Here is a 23,491-nt window from a genome sequence, read left to right on the forward strand (position 1 = left end):
CCCACTGCCATTTGGCATGTCCCTCCCTGGCTCCCCTACCTGGCAGTTCTGCTGGCTGTGTGTGTGAGCACTGACAGGCGCTGTGAGACTTGGACAAAAATGGTGATGGCCTCTGCAGCCTCCAAAATGCAAGAAGCCTTCTTTCCTGCCGGGTAGGTTGTGCAAGATACCATCTTGATGGCAGCTGTCTTCATTTGCATTGAACTCTGGGAGAACCCAGAGACTGCTCTGATACTGGGGCCTCCTAGGAAGCCTGTTTGCTTTCATCCTGTGCCCAGGGAAGATGAATCTCACCCGCTGCCACTCTCACGGTAGGATGCGGGGAATGTGCTTGCAGCCATTCTGGCCATGACTTTCCAGTGGGTGGATGGTGGGAGTGTGTTTTGCAAGGCAGAAAGATCTTCTACTGTTATCTCTTCAAGAAACCTCATATCAAAGCACTCTCTTAGTTTTGGGAAGTTCTTTCTGTGTTTGGAGGTTAGGCACGAGTGGGAATAGTATGACCCGGGGAAAGGAAAGTACTTGATTCCATAATTCCCGAGGGAAGAAGGGCTCTGGTCATACTGTCTCTATAGGGCAGTTCCCTGAGCTAGCCATCCTCATTTCTCCATCCTACTTGCAGTGACATGGATAAGTCTCCTTGCTTTGGCTCTGCAGTGGCATCTCTTCAGTGCCACTTTCCTTGCATGGAACTGTGTATGTGGAAAGCCATATGTATATGGAGTGTGCTCCCTTCTGTTTTCAGATGTCTTCACATCTTCTGAAGTACCTGACATCTTGTAAATTCAAGAATCTGGATGAAACATGTTTTTTTCCCAAGTACTACAATTAGTGTTTGTAAAGCACAAATAAACTTAGGCAAGCCCCTCTCCCCCACTTTCCCTTTTTGACTAGATTTTATTTTCATAGGGACAGCAGTATTCATCCCTGTGGTAAGGTCCTTTCTTGCCAAGTTACAAGTTCTCTTCCAAGGAATAGAATTCAAGTAGTTGAAAGAAAAATAATTTAAAATTCTGCATATAGAAAAAAGCCCAAACTCAAATATTTCCTTTGCTACTTCTGCAGAAACAGCAAGACTCTTTGTACAGGTTGCCCAGAGACATTGTGATGTCTCCATCCTCGGAGATACTAAAAAAACAGGTGGGCATGGTCCAGGGCAACTTGCTCCAGGCTTCCCTGCTTGCTTGAGCAGAGTGGTGGACTGGACAGTCTGCAGAGATCCTCTCCAGCCTCAGGCATTCCTTGACTGAAAGTTTCTGAAAAGCTTTTGAAAGAGAAATGCAGTTGACTTTCATAGAGCTGAGTGAAATACAAAATAATTTAAGGTAGATTCATTCAGTGAAAAGTGTGGAGCATACTTTCAAATTAAGCCGGTCTGCCAGCCTTGCCCGTAATAAATTCAGGAGATTAAAAAAAACCACATTATTAATTTATACCAAATTAGCAGAGCAAATCATATTCCTTGTGTCTACACAAACAACTGAAGCATCTCTGTAACTTTAAAAGGGGCTCTAAATGCATTTTCCATGCACAGATCAGAATTATGAGCTTACTTAAAACTTAGAAAGAGATTTCATGCTCTCACCTTTGCACATAGGAGGCCAATTCTCAGGATCATTGCCTTTGATCCCATAGAAAGAATCATAGGCTTAAACAGGAGCCAGGACTTGCCTGCTGTTTAGTAGTAATTTTCTGATTACACTTTGTTCACAGGAATGTAAATGCCAAGAGCCAAATTTGCATAAGCAGACTACTCTGTGAACCTTTGCCCTCCCCTCTCCCTCGACCTTTGCTGTCCAGTTTGGCTCCCAGTGCATTTTCAGAAGTCTCTTTCTCGGGTTACCTGTCTCTCTAGAAAAGAAACCAAAGTTCTGAAACCAAGAAAGTTGCAGAATTGCAGCCACAAAACCTGAACTCAACCTTCCCTCTCCCATTACTGCTACACCTACTCATGAGGCAGTCCTGTGGGGACCAGTGTGGACACTGGCTGGCAGCCAAGTGTGTACCAGGCATCTCTTTACCTTTGCTCATAGATAGAGCTCATCCACAAATGGCAGCTAGAAATTCATGCCTATATTATAAGTTCACATTAGTTTGACCTGTGTTTTACAGCAAAAGTGCAGGCTGCCTATTTCCTGAAGAAGAAATTATTTCTCAGTATTTTTAACATGCTTTATTTCCTCATTTTAGGACTAGCAGGAAAGTTTATCAGCAATTTATAGTGGACTTAGAATGAAAAGGGGAATTGGATTGCTGATAGGATATTGCTTGCTGGCTACACATAGTGTGCAATAAGACAAAAAGCTTGGACTCCTCTTTGTGAGGTTCAACTCCAATCCAAATTAACTTAACCTCAGCCTCTTTCAAAACATGTCTGTATAAATATAGCTGTAGTCTGTTTTGATGATTACAAGTCTGCAGCTGAATTAATTATTTGATGGTGCAAGAAAGATATGTAAAGGGACACCTTTACCACTGAAGCCCAGATCTACAAGATCAAATCTACAGTCTGATTTTCTTTTCTAATGTTTTCTTGCTAAGTGTTTCCTTATACATCATGCCTAATCTTGTCAATATTTCTTTAAGTCTTGCTCCTTTAAATAGCTCTGCGTGAGTGGAACATCCCATACTTTTTCAAAGATCTCCTGGAGTCAGTGAAAGCCGTTTGTGGGAACATGGGCAGCTGAAAGAAGGAAAGGCATTGTGAGCCCTGCACAGTCTTAAGACAGTCTGTGTTTGGGGCATAGGAGTAGTATGGCATAACTCTGTTTGCTTTGGAAGGTAATCTAATCTAAAAGGGCTTGAAACAATTTGCAAATTAGGATTGTGGAAACCTCAATGTCATTTTGTTGGTTTTTTTTTTTTAATTCTTTAGGGAAGAAATATTTGAACCCAGAAAGAGCATTAGGCAGGAAGAATTGGAGAGGTTGAACCTGGCAGATGTTGCAAGGCATGTGATAGAATAGAACTGAGCTTTACCTATTGCTGTGTGAAGTTAAGATCTGCAATCTCTGTTAGGAGCTCCAGATTTCACAACACTTGGGTGATGGTGTAACAGGAAGAAGGGTGTGGGCAAAACTACAGAGCTACAGATGAGTAATTCAAGACCTCACCTGTTTTTCCATATGGAGAGCAGGACAAAGTGGGGAAAGCAGATGGACAGATCAGAAGTTAGAGTTTAATCACTTAACTTTTGCTGAACTTATCTGTACTGAGGATAATCTTCGGGGATTCGTGTTTGTTGCATGCTTTTTGCATTTTTTGGTGGATGCATTTTGAGTCAGAAAAAATGATGTCTGGTGTAACACCTTTTATATTCTGTCTCAGCATAGCAAATCTGAGCTACTAAGTTAAAGCCAGCAGATGCCAGCAGTTTTTGTGGTACTATACTGTTAATTTATTTGGATGTGTTTTCTGCAATGTTGTTCCTAGTGGTGAACAAACTGCCTTTTTAATAATATCAAAGGGGTGGAATTACTGCCTCATTTCCATGTGAAAAAGTGAGTATTACAAACAGATTATGACCTTAAGTAGTGCCCAGAAGTGTTATGTCAGGAGGAAAAAGCTATGATCCCAACAATGATTTTTGAAATTCGGTCCACATTACTTATGTTTAATAAATGCACATCTTCCTGCAATGTTTGAAATTGGGGTCAGGACTCCAAAAAGAAACTTAATGAGATTGTCTTCAATGGCTATTACAGCTGGAGAATCGAGAAAGGCAAAAATAAAGGTAGGTGATACAAGCTTGCTGTTTTCCAAAGCTCAACAGTTTTGTGAGCAAATGATCTGCTTACAGGGTGTTTTTAAGATGGAAGTAATTTTATCTTCAGTGCTACATTTGGAATCAGTTTACCCAGCCATCTGCATCTGTGTATATGGCAAGTCTAATATCTTGATTTGGGGATTAAATTTATACCATGCTCTGATGTGTTTTTCTTCAGACCCTTATCTTAGGTTTTGGTTTTGTTTCTTTTTTTTATTTTACTGTTATAATGTGGAATCTCATAGAATATTGTTGCATCTCTTGTTTACTGATATCTTTATGAAAAACTTGATGAAAGTTTGTGAAAACTTAAGGCTCCTTATACTCTTATATGTCAGTTAGCCAGTGGTAGTGATACTGAATGCAATTAATGCTCTTCCCTTTGTAATCCAAGCTAGTGTCCTCTAATCAACATTATATAATTCAACAAATAGACCAAAACCTACTGAATTAAGATACTGTACTGTTCTGCTATCTCTGGATGTGCAGCATAGCACGTATTTTTGTATCTTCTGAACATTTTGTAGATCAGTAGCTGAATTTCTGGGAGTAAATGCATTGTATTTTTGAGTTAATGAATTTCACTTTCTTTCAGCACTTCTGTTCAAGTTATGATTCTGCTGAATTACGCATTGCTAATTAAGAATAATTTTATCTCTTTGGTTAACAGAAGAAATTGGGGCATTATTAGGGTGTTGGCCTTGCTGTTTCCATAACAGGTTAGCTGCTTTGATCTGGCTGTGTTGACAGTAAAATTGGGTCTTCTGCTTGGACGTGTAGAAGTATGTGTTTGGTTAGACTGTTATCAAATTGGAGCAAGTAACTAGAATTGGTAAAGTGAAGACAAGCACAGTAATGGTAAAAAAAAAAAAAAAAAAAAAAAGAGAGAAAATTAACAGTGCAGGGTCATGCAGAACACTGTCACTTTGCTGATGTAATTTGTGGCTGTAAGCAGAGGTCATGATGTCATGCTACACCTATCCCAGCTCTTCTCAGTTTTGTACCATTTTCCTGTAGCTCATACAAGGCCAGTCCTAGAACACCACATTCCTTTTTGTGTACTGCTCCTTATTTATTCTTTTTTCCTAACCAGAAGAGATTAAGCGGGAAAGAATCCAGGCAGGATTTGGAAAAATAATAAAGAGTTTGAAACGAGAATTAAACCAGAAAAGACTGCAAAGTGTCTGTATAAATCTATTAGTGACCTTGTCTGTATTGACTGAAAGTGTTGGTAAAAGGTTACTGCAAAAAGTGAGGGTTTTAAAAAATTTAACAAGGGGATTTACTTACTAGACTTTTTCTGTGTGTGATGGTATTACCAGCCTGGAAGTGCTCGATATGAATTAAGTTGTTTAAAGCACCAGCAGCTGTGTATTATAGAATGATAAAACTTTGGCAGAATGAGGAGTAGGCAGCTACTGAAGTCCTCTCTTGTAGGAGCATTTTTGGTATCAGTGGCACGTCCTGGTTTTGTACACTAAATGCCTTTGCCCTGATTTAACTCTAGTGTAACAACATTGAGAATATGGGGCATTTACATCATGGAAAGGAGAAAGGGAAATACATTGAAGTATTTCCTTATTTTAGTATTTTTCCTTAGTTAAACATGTGTAATAATATATAAAGCAAGATACAGCAAAAGTAGGATTCAGTGGTATTTGCCTAAAGTAAGCATATGCAATCTTGTAAGTACTGTGTGACATTTTAGATTTTATTTAATTTTCCCTTTAAGCTTCAGACTGGAAGTTAAAGTGCCCTAAAGGAGTCTTTATTCTAGTTGAAGTGCTCTGATTGCACTGATCTTTTAATCATTTTCCTTTTCTTTTTGGTAGTATTTTAAGATTTGTGGATTGTCAGGGAAGAAGTGTGTCTCTTATTAGGAACATTGGCAGCTAAAGCTCCTCAGTGCCTGTTCAGTGATCTTAACTATCACCAGTCAGCCAGAAAAGGAGGAGGACCTCGCAGAATTGCAGGTTATATGCGACCCGAATTCAGAAGTGTGTCTGTAATTTAGAAAACTTGCAGGGCAGGTTGTGAGATCTATGCTGTGGTTTTGCCATCTCACTGGCTGGCTGGTTCTTCTCAGAAAAGAAAGAAAAAAAAAGCTGTTTAAAATGTTAAAACAGCTTTCGTGAAATTGTGATTTAAAAATCACATAATCTCAAAAAATCCGAACCCTGACTAGGTGTATGAAGATTGTAGGTTGGTCAAAACCCAAGAGATTACATTTCAAGACCAATGCTAAGAGAAGTACACAGGGAAGAAAGGGGGAAAAGCACCCCTGTCTCCATGCCAGAATTACCAGCTTTTGTTTCTCTAGTTGCTTAGTACCCCAGCTGGGCAGCACTCCCCAAAATGGGGTGGTCATACCTGGGCTTGAACAGAAGTGTCATTGTAGAACTTCAGTGCTTTTTGGTGCAAAGAAATCTAATGGGACTCTTTCATCCTCAGGAAATTTTCAAGGAAAGAGCAATAGTTCTAACATTTGGACAACATCCATTTCAACTGGATATTTTTCTAATAAAGCGGTGTTCACAAAGAAAGCAGGATAGGTGCTTGGTTTTTAATATATTCACATAATTCCTTATTGTTCTTAATTTTTAATTGTTGTTTTTAAGAATCCAGCTTGTTCTGGAATAGTCCTTACAAGGAAACATTTTGGAAGATTAAATGAAAAGTCACAGTTCCATAGAGTATGTTTATGGTCTTCAACTCCTGTTGTTACTCCACAGCCACCACTCTCAGCTGCTGCAGAGTCATAAGGATTACTAGATTCCATTCAATTTGTCTTCTAAAACTGCTGATGAGCTTCACAGGTGTCTGGATGGTTCTGCAGAATGGCTGGGAGCAAACTGTTTTAGGCAAAATCCTTACAGGTGAATAGTGGATGTAAGCCTATTTTTCATAATCTTCATTCTGTCATTGTACTCCCCTGAGGAACTTTTGGAGCCTGGTGGTAGTTTTAGAAATGTATAAGGTAGCATTAGAAATAACATGCTTATGGAAGTGGCAGTAAGAAAGGAGAGAGTATTTCATCACTGCTGGTGATCGTCTGGAGATGAATTTCCTGATGCTAAATTCCCAAAGTGCTGTGAAGCCATCTGATAACATATAATAAAAATGAATAGTTTGTATCCCTGTTATAATTATGGTGTTAAATTTGTGCAGCTTTCTTACCTGAATTCCAATATGTTTGGTCTGAATTGTTTGTAAGGATGGAGTAGTAATCCATCAAGAATGACAAAATTACCATGGTTTGTTTGTGTTGTGTTGTCCAAATAAAAATCCCTTTTGTGTTTGTACCTGCATGTGTTTAAGACTGCATTTACCTATTTGTATGTTACGCATTTGTAAATGGTGCTCTGCAGTCATATGAAAAGAGATACAGTCTTTTCAAGATCTTCCAGCATATTTTTATGTAATTATGGCTATTTTCTATAGCTTTTCTGGTTTTTAACACTTAATTAGGACAAACACACCGAAGTGATTCCATTTTCGGTGCTGTCTGGTTACCCGTGTTAGAAATTGTTCTTGAACTCTGTGTGTTTGCTTTTTTTGAGGATATCGTGACTCATTATTTACTCGTGGGTAATCATCTTTAGTAAACACAAAGTGCATCTTGTGAGAGCTAATATAGAGCTCTGTGTGTATCATTTGGAAAGAGACCCTTTGAAAGTCCCTGCCAGCTGTCAACTCCTCAGCTAATATCACGTCATAATATAGAGCTAGTCACAAAATGCAAAGTGATGTTTGTGTTTTGAGAAGCAGGAAAGCTTGCAAATAAACCAGAACTCAGTAACATGTATGATTTCAGGGTTGCAGCAAAATATATCTGGTCATATAATCCTACAGTTTTCTGTTTCGTGTCTGGTATCTTACTGCTATGTTTAGTTAGTATTGTATGCATTTTCAATTAATGGAAACAACAGAAAAATGGCATAAAATAGAATAACTTAATCTTGTCCTTTTTCCTGCTGTGGGAAGAAAATATACTTTGTATCTATTACCAGTTCCTTTCCTTAACATGATATCCTCGGCTTAGATTTTGAATCATTCCCTGGCTGACTAAGTGATGACTCGCTCGTTTTGTCTCCTATTTATAAAAGAAGTGAAAAGATTTAGCTCATGAATTTTTCATACAGACTACAGATGTACTGGTTGGGGCCAAGTGCTGTCCTCAGTTACAAGTCAGTGTCGCCGGTGAGCTGTCAGTGGCAGCGTCGTGAGTGCATCCCAGCGTAGTGCTGAGATCTGAATGTTTTGTTTCTAGTGTGCATATGGGGGTAAGAATTAAGGAGATGGTAGATAAACTGATTATAAAAATAGATAGGAAATAGAGGTTCATTTTCCAGCCCAACATGCTGCTGCCAGTACTGAAGCAAGAGTAAAACCATTACTCACTGCCCTGCGGGTGCTGCACCCTGCAGTGAATGAGCACCGTATTTTAAAATATCTAGTACCATTAGGAAAAATTGAAGTTGAAGCAGAAGTTCAGATCTTAATTAGTGAAACTGCCTTTCCACCTTTGGTGCTGCCAGCCAGAAAAATCTGATTATATTGTAAACTTTCCCAAATGGACTTTGCCTTTTCCCTCCTTAGAGCAAGGAAAGGTGGAGCACAGAAGGCAGCTTTATGTGCCTTCATAGCTTGGTTTCAGGTTGGTAATATCCCTCTGAAGTTTTACTGTATTCTTTCAACCTCCCTGTTTTTCTGTACTTTGAAGTTAAAAACCAAGTTAACCTTTGACCAAGAATTTCAAAATCACCTGGTAGAAAGCCCTTCCCTTTCTGCTGCCTGATAAATGAAAAACTCTCCTCTGCATATAGAACTTAAAAAATATGTAGAAAAGATGTGAGGCTTTATTAATTCTGAATTGCAGTTTTTCTGGATAATTCTCTTTAGGAGGAGGCACCTCTTCCAAGTGTTTGAAGCTCTTCCTTCCTTTTGGATCTGGAGAACAGAATACTGAGCAAAAATAATTAGAGGGAAGATGTTAGCAGCACTGTCGTGATGTGAAGACCTTACCTGCAGCTGGGGTCTGCCAGGTAAATGAGGTTGGCTGTCAGCCTCACCAGCTCAACACCTGATATAAAAGACACAAAGAAAGCTAAATGGAAATGGGACCCTGCCATGTGCCTTTTGTGCTGTAATGAGGAAAAAAATACCTTTGTGCTGAACTTAAGGTTATTTTTTTCCCATTGGTTGTCTCATTCAGCATCAGTTCTCTGAAAAAGGGCAGAGCATGGGCCATTGCTGGTTTCACAGCCCTCTCCAGCTTGTTGGCATAGGAAATCTTCTCAGCCCCTGTACTAAATTTCAATGGAAACTGAAGAGCATTGTCTGGTATAGGGTAGGTGGTATAATTCATATTTGAAATTCCAGTCACTGCTCCTTGCATGAGCATTGAGGTTTCTGAGTAAATCTGTTAGCAGTTTTATAGATTTCTGTCCTTTTGTAAGGCTTTTTCAAACTTTTTTTTTTTTTCTGATCCTGTGTCTGGATGACTCTGCTCTGTCCATGGGAAGGTTTTGTGTCAGGGGAGAGCTGGGCATTGGTACCCCTGGGCATGGCACCCCTGGGTGTTCCATGAGCTGCCTTGCATCCCCTTTGGTGCTCCTGGCAGGAGGCTCACGTGGAGGAGGCTTCCTGTCCAATGCACAGGGATCAGTGCATGGTTCAGCAGACCTGCAGTTCTGAGAGACAGGGGGAGATGTGCAGACTGCATCATGGTCTGCAGAGCTGGGTGAGTGGTCAGCACCTCTCTTGCACCCACAGGTAGTCCAACAAGCTCTGCAGTGCTGTCTGTGCATATATGCTGAATGCTTCTGCTCCAGGTTGGGAAAGTCAGAGGTTCCTGCTCATGATGCAGCTCTGAAAGCACTGGGGCAGGACATTTTTAGTAACTTTTCAGGAAGTGATATGTACCTGGAAAGGACATTCTTCTAATGGAGAAGTGTTGTTTATTGTGGGATACACAGTGAATACAGGTGGGACATGATCTCCTGAAGTCCTACCAGGATAATGCAAGATAGGTCTTTTAAGAGAAGTCATAAACATGTTTGGCACATATACACAATTAAGTGTCTCCTGTAAGACTCATTCTTGCAGTGTTGCCTAATCAATTTGGTACGCTGTTTCTGCAGGTTTGATTTCTTTTATGCCTTATGTCTCCTTCTGGCATTCAGATGTCTGGCTGGTGAGGTCTTTTGATGCTATGTGTTTGTATTTATAGCCCTTATGAACTTGTCTTGCAAAATCACTAGATTTTAATCACTTGCTTCTTTGAGAACTGAATCTTAAATATGCAGACTCCTTGGCACTTAGACAGCTTTATTTGTCTATCAAAATACATTAAAGACAAGTCAGTCTATCAGAGCTGGCTATCTTGAAAGGGTTACTGGTTAAGTTATCAGCTTTATCCAGGGGCAGCACAGAGGTGAGCAGCAGTAGATAGATGGACAGAAAGATTGGAAAAGCATTATTAATTTAAGTATCTTGGAGTCATAAACTCCTGTTTTAGCAGAACAAGTCTGTCATTATCTGCTTTGCTCTTTCTGTGGGAAGTTCTGATCTCTCTAAGGCTGCTGCTGAGTGCCATTTTGAAAATCTTGCCAAGGACAATTGCTGTTGTGAAGGTAGATATTTACACATTCTGGAAGATGCCTGGGATATAAAAATGGTGATGTGTCTAACTTTTTCTCTTCTTTTCCTGAAATTTCGAAAAAGGTGTTAGGGAATGATGCTGGTAATATGGATTGACTGCCCTTGAGTTTTTAAAGTCCATCTTTTCTTTTGTCTTTTGATTTCTTCTTTCCTTCAAATTTCCTGGATTTTTCTTTACCTTTTAAATTATTTTCTGGGGCGAGTCAAAGTTCTCAGAGAGGTTTTTAAACAAAATATGAATAGTGCTAACTGAACAAAGAACAGTTCCTATTGAAGCCTGTGTGGCAACGTGAACACAGACTGGAAGAAAATAGGACATTAAAAAGGAATCTCAAAGATGTTATAAGTCCCCCCTTCTTTGCTACTAAAATACCTTAAAATTGAGAGAAAGCTGATAAGGCAGTGTGTTGAAAATAGGCAATATAAAGTATAAAAGCACCAGTTTAGCTTTCAGCTTACATAATAGACAGGGGAAAATGTCACTCCAGATTATACTAGTTGCACTAAATGCCTGTCTATTAAAAGCAATTGAGTTTTTTTCCTGCTGTGCTGGCATATAGAGCTGCTGTCTGCCGTGCTGTAGCATTCAACCAACACAATTTCAGCTATGTTGATTTTTTTTTTTTCCCTGAAACTCTGTCTGTCAGTCACTTTGCAGAACTTGCTTGGAATTAGGGATATAAAAGTTGTGTGACAAGGAAGCAGGATGCTGCTTCATCAGTCTCTGCTTTTCAGTGGCTTTGCTCAGGGCAAAGCAGAATTTTAAGAGTTTTGGAATGTCAATTCTTCAAGTGTTGTGCAGGCAGACTGCTACTTATGCTAATTTTGCTAGGTGAATTTTGGGGAATTTTGATCCTTAGCATTTATATTCAGTGGTTGAAATATGATATGTTTAGTTTAAACTTTTAGAGCACAGTGCTTGAAATGGGCTGATGTAACATTACGTACCATGTCAAAAAAGGAGACAAGCTTTTGTTATTGCTATTGTGATTTTTCTTCTGAAACACAGGCAGAGGTTGTTTAATTTGTGAGCAATCTAAAATGTTATTTTCTTCATGTAAGAAAGAAGCTTATTTTGTGTTTGTTTATTTGTTTGTTTTTAACTGTCCAGTTGAAAACCTTGGCTGTTGTGTTTTATTTTGCTTTAGGAAAGAAACTAGCCAAAGAGATCTTTCATTTTCTCCAAATTATGGTGCTGCTCTGATAATAGTTAAGGAGTTTATTTTTTGCTGGGTTTTGAGACTAGATACAGGATCTTAAATTTTGAAAAGTGAGTCATGATTTGGCATAAGGCCATTTTAGAGTGCGTAACCTAAAACATCTGAAAGATGGTATTCAGTTCTTACTGAAAACAAGATTCTATTAAAGACATTTTAGTCAGTCAGAGAAATGTCCAGGCATCCAAAATCACCACTTATATGTGCAAACTGAGCTTATTAGATTTCCTTCCAGATTGTGTTTGAAAGCTTTAAATAGTTTGAAAAAGTTAGAAGATTAAAATCAAACAGATTTTTACGTCTCTTTGTAATTACATAATACAGTGTGATGATAGTATAATTTATGATATAATGTCATTTATTATAAAACAATTGTGTTATTATTGCCTGTATTAATGCAAGGGCAAGGCAAGCAGGAATAACTGACGGCTAGACAGCATGTTAGGTGCTGCTATTTTCTATACTGCAGTATAGAATCCCCTGTAATTTTCTCTTTACAGCCTTACAACACTGATCTTGTGGCTATTTCATGGAATCACAGAATCATAGGTTGGAAGGGACCTGCCATGGGCAGGGATGTCTTCCACTTGTTCAGGCTGCTGAAATTGAATATATCCAAGAATCCAGAACTTCTCTGGAAAACCTGTTCCAGTGCCTCATCATCCTCATAGTAAAGAATTTCCTCCTAATATCTTATCTAGTCCTCTATTTCAGTTTAAAGCCATTCTGCCTTATCCTGTCACTGCATGTCCTTGTAAAAAGTCCCTCTCCAGCTCTCTTGTAGGCTCCCTTTAGGTGCTGGAAGGTGCTCCAAGGTCATCCCAGACTGAACAACCTCAACTCTCTCAGCCTGTCATCATCAGAGAGGTTCTCCAGCCCTCTTACCGTCTTCATGGCCTCCTCTGGACTCACTCTAACTGGAAGTTGCTAAGCAGCTTGACATAAAAGAAAAAACTAAATCTTATGGAGCAAAATGTAAAACCTAGAAAAGATTCTTAAAACAGCAGCACCAAAAATCAAAAGTTTCGTTGAATAACAATTATATATTGATAGATAGAAGTGTTGTGCTACGTTTATTTCTGTCAAGGAAACATTCAGTTTTTTGTCACCAGTAACTACCTGTGAGGATAATCTGAAACAGTACATTGTCCCCAGAATGCATATATGAAGGCTGTCCATAAGCATGAGCTTGTTGATGTGTTTCATTCCCAAACACTGGCCATTTCTCTTAAGTGCTAAAACAATCGGGAAAATAGTTTGAACATCATAAAAAAAGATCTGATTTCAAATAGATGAGAGTGTCACAGTCATACTTTGTGTTTGCAGCATCGTTTTCAGCACAGCATAAAATGGAAATTAAAAAATTATTTAAGAGTTCACCATGGATGTGTCCTATGGGTCAAGTTTTCTGTATATTACTGTTCTGAGTGAAGAAAGCAGGTACAAAACAGAAGGAAATCTAAAAAAATTCCATGAAACAAGGGGCTGCTCATCAAACAACTTGATAATAAGTGTCAGCATCCAGTGGAAGATGTGTTCATAGTTAATCATTTTGATTCTTCATCGGTGAGGAAACCACAGAGTGTTCTGTCCAAGTTTTTAAAGATGCCATCCAAAATGCCGTCCAAGATTTTGATTAAAACAGAGTATGCCTTTTGCACAATGAGTTGTTGTGGCTGGATCTAATTAACAATGAACAATTGGAACCACGAGAGAACAAAATAAAATAATGATTCAGATAAATTATAGAGCTTTTCCATTACATAGTCCATGTGACTGATCCCAAATACAAAAATCATGGATTGTTTGGTTTTGTTTTGTTGGTTTTCTTTTTAAATTTCAGGATCAAACACCAAAGTGGAAATATTATATGTAGCTAAAACTCTTCTGGTTTGTACAACTGGAAATGTGGCTTTCTAATCCATTGTATCTTAGCTGTTAAATTCACTTGCTTTGTCACAGAATCACAGAATATCCTGAGCTGGAAGGGACCCACAAGGATCATGGAGTCCAACTCCTTGCCCTGTACAGGACAGCCCCAAGAATCACACCATGTGCCTGAAAACATTGTTCAAACACTTCTTAACTCCTTCCTTTTAAACAAGAAAGTAAACAATTATGAAAACCTTTTCTCAATTAAGTGGGAGAAAGAGAAAGTCTTTTTGTGTCCTGATGTTGCCTATGGATATGGAATCCTGCATCAGAGGGATCAGGTTGGAAGACTGTGAACCTCTGTCCCCTATTTTCCCTGTCCCTCTCCTCTGCAGCAGGCTTTGAGCACCGCCTATCACCACCAGCTCTGTGCTGATGTGGAAGGATAGCAGAGGTGATGCTGCCCATTCCTCCCTCCCAACTGAGACCACCCTCATGCCTTGGGTTTGCTCCAAGTGCCTCCTACCACTTTATTCCTCCTTGTGCATTTCTGTCACACTGCTTTCCTTCAGCCCTGACTGGTCCAGGGATCCGTGCCAGAAGTCAAAACATTGTAATTAGTATATTTAAAAAAAAAAAGGTTATACTTGGGGAAACAGTGCAACTGATGTTTTTTGCATGGATCTGTAATTCCCTTGAATTAATCTAATTAATCATAGTGCCTGTCTCCATAAAAGCAATTAATAATAAAGTAGTGGATTTTTTTGGTCATGCATTGTACTGGCAACCTTTTCAATGTGTTCAGGACCTTAAAGTCCAATACAGAATTGTATGTTACTGATAGCAATAATCAGTTATTTAAAAAATCTGGACTAGGGAAATGAATCCCTGATCTTAGAGAAGAGGTTTGGGAAAGTAATTCCAATTTTATTTGCTGAATTTTCTTGAACAAGTGTCAGATTCTCCCATTTTAATTTACCAATAAGTGAGTAAGGTCAAAACAATCTCAGAATAAATTTATACAAAATGTTTTGATTTTGTGATTCCCAGCTCAGTGTTTTACTGTGAGGAGACATAGAAATCATTGTGAGTTAACAACAGTAGAAACTGTGGTGAACATTACTAAATAAAAAAAAAATGTGCATCATATAGTAAAGTAATTCCTCATCTACATTATGCTCATGGAATATATTGAAGTGAAATTTAACATAATCTTTAATTCAGACAGTGGGACACTTGAAGTCATCTTTGCTTATGCTGTTATGGTATTAGAGCCCTTACTATAAGCAGTGATAATGCTTAGAGGATTCCTTTTAAAAGAAGTTATTTTGCCTATAGTATTTCCTTTAATATATCCTTACATATAAACCCTCTTGATATAATTACAGCTTTGTAAATCCCCATTATTTGTTCTCTCTTTATAACAAAGGATTTGTCTGTTGAGTTAAAATTGCAAGCACCCCATAAACCCAGCAGCTAAGGATTATCTGTGATATACTGGAAGAAACAAGCAAATACCACCATATTTCTAAAAATACAGAAGTGTAAATGAAGCTTTTTTTAATGGAGCTTCCAAATTGAGGGTAATAACACTTTCCTCTTGCCTGCTAGTTGTGCATTGAAAAGTTTTCAATGTGCATGAATCCAGTTTTGAATTGAATACCTTGACAGATTTTTTTTTTGTTCTTTTTTCATTTTGTAGAAATAAAACATAAAGGGCAATTCCAGTGGATTGGCTTTGATACATTACTACATAGCTCCTAAACAAATATCTTACTCAGTCTGTTTGTCTCTTAATTGGAGTTTAGCCCTACTCCACCTTTCAAAATAAAAAAAAAATCCTGAAGCTTCAGCATACTTGACCTTAGCTCCAGAAAATAAAGTACATATAGTTTCTTAAGGCTTTTATCCTGTGAGCTTAGCCAGTAAACCTTGATTCAACAAGATTTTGAATTTATTCGTAGTTGGTTATCATTAGCAAATGATGTCAATGTCACTAACAATGTTTTCCACTGCCTCTCCACAGAAGATGAAGAGAAGTTAGGCAGCTGCAGACACTAATGAAATATAACTCACTTTAAGTGAAGAGTTATATTTTCTCTATATACTGGGCACAGGGAGACATTTTCCAAAGTCCTTTTTTAGAAATACCTGTTTCTGTTTCACTGTCTGTTTCTTATATTGGCAACCAAATCTACCATTTGAGAAACACTTCCCAGCAGAATTGTGGGCCTGATGATTATACAGCTGTACAACAGTTGTTGTACATTACACCTTAAAATCTTTAGAGTACCATAAATAGAAAGAAAGAACCCTTCTCTTTAAGCTTGCTTTCACTGACTTTCAAATGTCAGATTTCCATGTTATTTATTCTTTGGGTACTTTTCACAGCTCTCACTCTGCAGTATGCAGAGCTTAAGGCCATTTCTTGCTCAAATCATGCAGTCTGTGCCACAGTTCTGACCTGCATTGGGACAGTTTACTGGGACACATGCTGTACATAGGACTTAAATGAAAGCACATGCCATACAGGTAGAAAAAAAAGTAAAAAAAATGTAACAAATAAAAGATCCTAAACTCAAAGCCATTAGTGTGCTACAGACCAGTTCACCATTTTTCCCCCCATTAAACCTTTGCTTTCATGGAACTTAATTTTGGATGGAATTACCCTGACAGCTGCATTCCAGTGTGCAGGTGTGATGGTTGTCATCCACCATCCCAAGAAAAACAGAACAGCACCAGTTATTAGAAAAAGCATGGGGGAAAAAAATACATATTCTGGATGTATCATGAGTTGGAGGCTGCCAGGCTTTATTAAGTTCTAGCATGTGTTGGGTTGGTAGTGACACCCTGGAAAAGAGAACATAACAAAGTCTGTCATGTTTTATTCTAGGACTCAATAATGAACTTACTGGCTGGGGATATTATGCAGCAATACCTACTGTATATTTGTCCTTCAAGATATTAGCTTATTTAATTCAGCCATCTCACAGAAGATAAACCAGGGACAATTAAGAAAATCATAATCATTCACTTGTCAGTGGGTTGATTATAAGCAGAAAAGTGTATGCTTCCTGAGAAAAAGTGTGAAGGTCCAAGTCATGCCTCTGCAGTACATTTTTATGCTTACTCAGACATATGGACAATGATTAAAATCAGGCATCTAGTGTAAAGCAATCTGAATCTAAGGATGATTGAATGGCAGAAGAAACTATGTTTTGGCTGTCTGAGCTTATCTTCCTGGGATCCTCTTCAGTGAGTTGGAGGAGGAGGGGAGAAAATTCCAGGGTGCTGGTTGTCCCATCAATCTCAGAAGTGGTGACTTGCACTGATAGTGGCAGTGTATGGTTAAACACACTTGGGATGAATACCCTGAGTTCCCAAAACTTCCCATACCACCACTGTCATATGTTGCATATAAAGCTTGAAGGTTCCCCTTGGATTTGACTATTAGCTGGTTGGTTTTTTGAAGTTTTGATGAATATGAATAATTAAAAAATACATATGAAGACTTCTTTTCAACATCCTGATGCTTTTCACACTCGAGTCTTTGGTCCTACACAAGGTTTTCAAGCCTAAGGGGAATGCAAGGTTTCTCATCAGCTGCAGTGTGCATTGTTGTGCTTTCTGTGGCACTGGGCCAGACCCTACGGAGATGACATCCTTAAATACCTTTCAGAGGAAGAAAATAATTGGAATTAGGGCATATGATTATGTTATGTACAGGGAGAGTAGCTGCCCTTTTCTGGGATCTGCTTAGCTCTCTAGAATTTAATTAATTCTTACATTACAAAAATGCATTAGCTTTTCTTTTTAATAGCATAAATAACGTACTCTTTCTATAAAGAGTAGTACAAGTTTGAAGATTTTAAAGTTATTATTGGTGTGGTTTTTATTTTAAAGTTATTTTTTGTATGGTTTTTATTTTAAAGGTAAATTAATTTATCGTACTTTTCAAAGTCAAGAAGAATTGTGACATTAACATTTCTAATGTAAATACAATGTACTAGATGTAATGTAATAGAACTTAAAGGTCTACTAGCTAAAGCGTATTTAATCTTGTTAATTCTTCATTAAAGCAGAGAATTGTAATGGAAATGCTGGCAAAACAGGACTGCAGACATTACTGTCTGTGCAGTCATCATTTACAGGAGAGGATAACAGCTTCTTGACAGCATTTTGTTGCATTTTCTGTAAAGCAGCTTTGAGCTCTTTAGCATGGTCCCAACAAGTATACAGCAGTACCAATGGTGATTTTTGTTTCCACATTATTCCATCTCTGAACAGTTGGGTCAAGCTACTGGGCTGATGTTAAAGACTTCTTAGACCCAGGAGGACGACTAGCTTCCAGAAAAAATCATTGAAGTCACTGATTTCTACGACAGCTTGTCGTCAAGAGCAATAATAAATTCCTTCTTGGGGCACTTTCTTGGGGAGCAGGACAGATGTGAGAGGCTCTTGGCTGGTCATGCTGGAGGGGCAGCAAAGCACATATTACACTTGCATTTGGCAGTCCCTACACAGGCAGTTATAGCTGAGGGTGGGGTTATGTGCAGCTTTTTGGCAACAGCGGTTAATTTTTAATTTGTATGTACGCTTTAAATGGAGCTGTTTTATGGGTTTTCTGCCTCCCAGCTATGATCTTGTTCTTACTGCCCAATCTAAACACAAGCTTTCTTCGGCCCTTTTATCCTGCAGAGAGCCCACACCTGCATGCTGCTGATGATTAGCATTGTCCTGGTGGTAAACACTCTCAGGATGCATCCCTAGGTCCCAGAGTTCAGACTGTGCACACCAGCCTGCCTGCTGCCTCACAGCACCCAGCAATCCAAGGCACGCTGCGTAGAGCTCCAGAACTGGGAATGGCTGTCACAGATTAGGCTTTGGCATGCTGCAGTCGTGGCTTTTCACTCTGCAGAGTGCATGGCACAACTTGCTAACTACTGCACATACTGGAACTGTGAAATCAAATGGCCTTGAGTCAAGACTGGTGGGGCAGGAAGAATTAAATTAACTTTCTGTGCCAGCAGAGTTCCTTGCTTCTTGAGGAAGAGCTTTGCTGAGGGAGGTCAGTGAGATTTTTCCCTGCTGTCTTTTTCTTTCCCCTACGTTTTTTGTTCTTTTTTACTCCACCTCCACTGACATGCTTTTAATTCCGACAGGGAGCTGCTAAGCTGAAGAACTGAAAGCCAGACTTACTGGAGCAGCTTTAAGAACGAATTTATCTCCTGGTCAGGGTTGCTCATCCCCCACCCCTTTCTTTTTCCTTCCTTGGCTCTGATGGAATGAGAGCTCTCTGGCTTTTTCAGGCCCGGTAGGCTGTCTGGGATCTTTTGTGAAAAAGGAAATTGTAGTAACTTTGTTCAGTCAGTCTCTTTGTGGACCTCTGAACACCAGAGCATCCTGCAGGGACTAAAAAAGTAAACTGAAAAAAAATCTTGGGTGAATCTGTCTAGAGGACTGAATAGATTTCCATCTTTTGGTAACTTTGTTTTTCTCTAAATGAAGATGTCTGTGATGGGTGTGAGGAGCTTGAAAGTAAGTTTTAATAGGATGAATGGGATTTGATGGATAAGGAGGAAAGTATAAGAAGAAAAGTACTGCTCTCATCCCTAATCTGATATCTATTCAAAGACTTAGGCAGAATATGTGCTTTATATCTAAATTTTCTGAAGAGCACCTGGATGTCTTTTCTCCTGTTGTGTAATGGATAAGTGTTGGATCATATGGAAATGAGTTGTTTTAGCTAATTTGGTGTATTCCTTTTAGGGATCAAACCAATATTTTAGTTAATGATAAGTTATCTTCAGGTTTTCAGTTTCTCCTAAACAGCATACAGCAAATAAGGTGAAATAATAATGACTGAAACAAAAAGGAACATTTTTTATTTGTACAACTCCATGCAGTCAGGAATTTTCTGTGTGTTAAAGTAGGAAATTTTCATCTCCATCTATTCTGCTGTCTGATCATTTTAGCAGTATTGATTTCTTGTGGTTCAACAAGTCAGAGGTGAGTCTTCCTTAAGAAAAAGCATGGTAGCAAAATACATTGTTTTAACAGTCTCTGTCAGTAGGTTTTTTTAGTGTTAATTATAGTATTTATAAAACTGAGAGGGTTCATAAGTTGTTTAGAAAAAGATGGAACTTGAAAAATGATTTACAGGGTTTTTTTGGGGGCTTTTTTTGTTTTTGTTTGTTTGTTTTGTTTTGTTTTGTTGGTTTTTTTTTTTGTACCTGGATTGAAAGGATAATTGTAAATACCCTGTTGAATTTACAGAGCTTTGTCACTGAGTGTGGACAGTTGTCTACTTAGTTTAATTTAGTGGTACTGATGTGCCTTTGAGGCAGTCTGATAAAATCCTCGTAGAGTCTGCCCAAAGTTAACACATTTGGTGACTGGAAACAAGTATAGTTTTTACTGTAAAGAGGCATATGCTTAGCAGAATGACACATCTGAATATTGCAATGTAAATGTCCTCACTTTTTTACTTTTTTTTTTCGCTAGTGCTCTCCCCCTCCATCTAAGCAGTAGGCATTAAGCATGAAGGCAGTGCAAGCAGTGAACAGGAGATATATTTTAATTTTAAATTCTTTGCCAAGGTGTCTGAGGCAGATAAGGCAGGAAACCTGATAAGTCTTTTGCAGGGACTATTGGATGCTTGAACCTCACTTACCCAGTGTTGTTTTGGGCACACTGGAGTGGAGGTTATCTCCACTTGGATAAAACCCAGATCTTCTGAGGCTAGAAACTTCCTGCTAGCTGATGGAGATAGCAGTGGGTCCTCTTGAGCAAATGTCTGCTGAGACCATCGGGCTAGGCAGGCAGCAGGGCTCATGAGAACCTGGGATAGGAGGTGCTCATGGCCCTCATTATAGCCTGTCCTGTTATCAACAGCTAGATCAGATAAGGAAAACTTATGCAAATTGGTTTTTTAAGCATGCTAGGGTGGTTTGGTTTTGTTTTTTTCTGGGAGTCATAAACCCTGCCAAAGTAAGCTTTCATTCTTCTTTTAAAAGTATGTAGGATGCGTTAAATATGCTTCAAAGCAGCTTGTGCTGTGAGTGTTTCTAGCATAGAAATACTTTCTTTTAAAACTGTAGATTTTGTCATAAATCCAGGATGACTTTTAGTCTTCTTCAGACTTGCTGCTGTACCTACTTTATGGTTAAAAGAGGCTAACCTTAAGGTACTCCTATCCCTTCCCAGAAAGAACCATTCTGGTCCCAGAAATTTTGTGCTGTGGACCACAGTAGTATTGTGACAGGTGAGTAACAGAGAATCAGGGATGCAATATGTCCTCAGTTGCACTCTGGCTAGCTTCAATGGGCGTTTTGCATGAGAAAAGTAAGAAGGATTTGGCTCGTGCTGTAATAAATCCCACTCAATCCTATTGAAACCCTGCATAGCATCCAGTGATAAAATACTTACTGGTTCTGTCCCTTGATTCCTGCATGCAAAATCTTTCTTAAATTACCTTTTGTGGGTGACCCACACCTGAAGCCAGACAGGTAAATGTGAACTACTCTGGTACTATGAATGTTTTTAATAGCTGATTATCAGGGGGAGCTGTAGAAAAATTAGACCTATGAGGATGTTATGTTTGACTAAGTAATTAAATGACCTTAGAGTTACTCTTGCTTTAAAGGCACACATGTGCAGGTACTCTGCTGTGGGAAATCAGGCTTTGTAAATGTCAGCTGTCATGAGCTGACTCATAAAAATGAGATCTCATGGCTTTTCTCAAAAGAGGTGGTTAATCCAATGATTAACTGCACTCCAGGAATGTCTCTCTTTAAGTTTACCTGTTCCATTTGTGAAACAGTTTCATTTTATAGGTCTCTCAAAAATATCAGGTGACCATATCCCAAATGAAGGGAAGAGGCACTTCTACTATTCTGTTAAGATTTTTTTCCTCTCAGATTGACAGATTCATTCCTGGAAGGCTCTGTTTTAACCCTGCTGTCCCCCAAATCACAATATTTTCACTGTAGAGCAAAGAATTCACCTCTTCAAGCATTGCATTGGTTGCATGCTTTGAGGCCAAGCTTCGAATTTGTCCTTGGCAAAGATGAACAAGGTCTCTCCTTGTTTTCTCTTCATCTGTAAATCTCTAACCATACTGACTGATGGCTAATGAAGTGTACGGAAAGTGCTAGAGGTTGAGATGCTGTGCCTGTGACTCAGCATGTTTTTCTCTGCTTTTCAACAAATACTGCTAATAATTGTCAGACTTTGTTAGACTTGGCTTCTTGTTTTCAATTTCATGCTGTATATTATGCTAATTTAGAAAATGAAGTAAGAAAAGGTGTGATTTTGTTATTGCATGCATTGGTGACAAAAAACACCCATTTACTTCAGAGTTGCCAGAATCCACGTCCCAGTTATAATGCTGATGTTTGCAGATAGTTCTCCCCAGTTGTAAAGGACTGAAAAAAGCTCATGAAGAAATGAAAGGTTAATTAATATTTTAGCAGGCCTCAACATTCATTCTGAGTTATGCCTGAACTTTCTTAGAATACTCTTAAAGCTTTTTAGTTTTTTGATTTTGTGATGTGTGTTGGTAAATTATTGACAAATGTGTCATACAGAGTGGCTGAGTTGAAGTAGGTGTTTATTGAAATGGCCTAATACTTTTTTTCATTCTTCTAAATTGCCACTGACCCTATCTGAAAATAGCTACTTAAAAAAAGAAAAAACTTCCAGGCTGAGAAACTCTTTGAATGGGCATACTGCAATGCAAACCCATCTTATATTAGAAAATATCAAATGTCCAATAAAAATAATGGCAACACAAACACTGTTCATGGGATGCAGCTTGAAGTGCAAATAAACCTACTGAATGTGTGTAATCAGCCTTTAGTTTGGTGGTGAATTGATGAGATCAGCTGTTTGTATTGATATTTCCGAAGCATTTGAAATGTTTGTTCAGAACAGCTAATTAAGATGGTAAATAAATAAAGACCTCCACTCCAGAGTGTTGAGAATGATTAACCTTGCAAAATAACAGAGACTTACTACAGTTATGTAAAAAGAACCTTTCAGATTTGGTGTTAATTGAAGTGAAACTAAAATAGTTTCTTCAGAAGGTTCTTTTTACCAAATGGATCTTTAATACAGATTTCTTTACTCTTTTCAGTGAAAGAACAGAAAATGAAGCTCTAATAAGGTAAGATTTTTTTTTTTAAATTCCACTTCAGTAAGATACTCAAGTTAATTTGAGATAATTTTAACAAATATATTCAGCATTTTAGTCTAGATCCTGGACCAGTAGATTTCAGTATTTCACTAATAGATCCCAGTTTGGGTCAGTATGTCAAAGCACAAAAAAGATAGAGTACAATATTGCAGAATGAGTCTAACAACATTTAACTTTTGTTGTTGTTACTGAACCACTATTTGGTCTTTAATCAAAATAAGATGCCTTCATAGATTTGGAAAATTCTTTTAGCCTGTAAGGAATTTACAGGTAATTATTTTTCAGCAGATGCTATAGTTTTCATTATGCGGTCAATGAAAATCTTCATTTTTTTCCAGTTTGAAAATGAAGTATTAGAGGATATGCTGATTAAATAAATAGCTTGGTCACATATTTTTGTTTTTTGATTTTTGTTTGTGGTGGTGGGAGTTCATAAGTTACATAGTTAAATAAATAAAGGAGGGGTGAACTCTTCTGGGAGGGAATATTTCCCCTTAAATATAACATAATTCAGCTGCATTCTGAAAATGGATTCTGCATCATCTGCTAGATGGGCAAAAGGCAGAAGAAGGTCTTTCAAGACACTACCAAGTGCAAAAGTAAAATTTTGCAGAGTTGTTAGCTGGATTTTGTACACTTCTTTCAAGTCAAATGGCTTCCAAATGGAAGAGTGTTCAAAAGAATTTTTTTAAAAGCTGTTGACATCAGTAAAAGTTGATATGTCTGCATAAACTGTGTTCCTGGTTTGCAGAGGGGCATTCTTGGAATAGGGAAGAG

The 23,491-nt window shown here is 38.3% G+C and overlaps 1 protein-coding gene across 12 annotated transcripts in view; it reads left to right on the plus strand.

The window, feature by feature from the left end:
- Positions 1-23,491, plus strand: part of THRB (thyroid hormone receptor beta) — a 153,318-nt gene that overhangs the window by 7,069 nt on the left and 122,758 nt on the right. For 5 of the 12 annotated variants that reach the window (XM_056484666.1, XM_056484664.1, XM_056484677.1 and 2 more), the window contains exon 2: positions 22,655-22,684. The exons of 3 other annotated variants lie outside the window; for them this stretch is intronic. The gene's annotated coding sequence lies outside the window, so the exon portion shown is untranslated. Of the gene's footprint in view, positions 1-8,668; positions 8,812-22,654; positions 22,685-23,491 lie in introns of all 12 variants that reach the window. 4 more of the 12 variants (XM_056484669.1, XM_056484668.1, XM_056484670.1 and 1 more) reach the window with 2 other exon arrangements.

The sequence above is a fragment of the Oenanthe melanoleuca genome, chromosome 2 (assembly GCF_029582105.1).
Source record: "Oenanthe melanoleuca isolate GR-GAL-2019-014 chromosome 2, OMel1.0, whole genome shotgun sequence".
NCBI classification, from domain to species: domain Eukaryota; kingdom Metazoa; phylum Chordata; class Aves; order Passeriformes; family Muscicapidae; genus Oenanthe; species Oenanthe melanoleuca.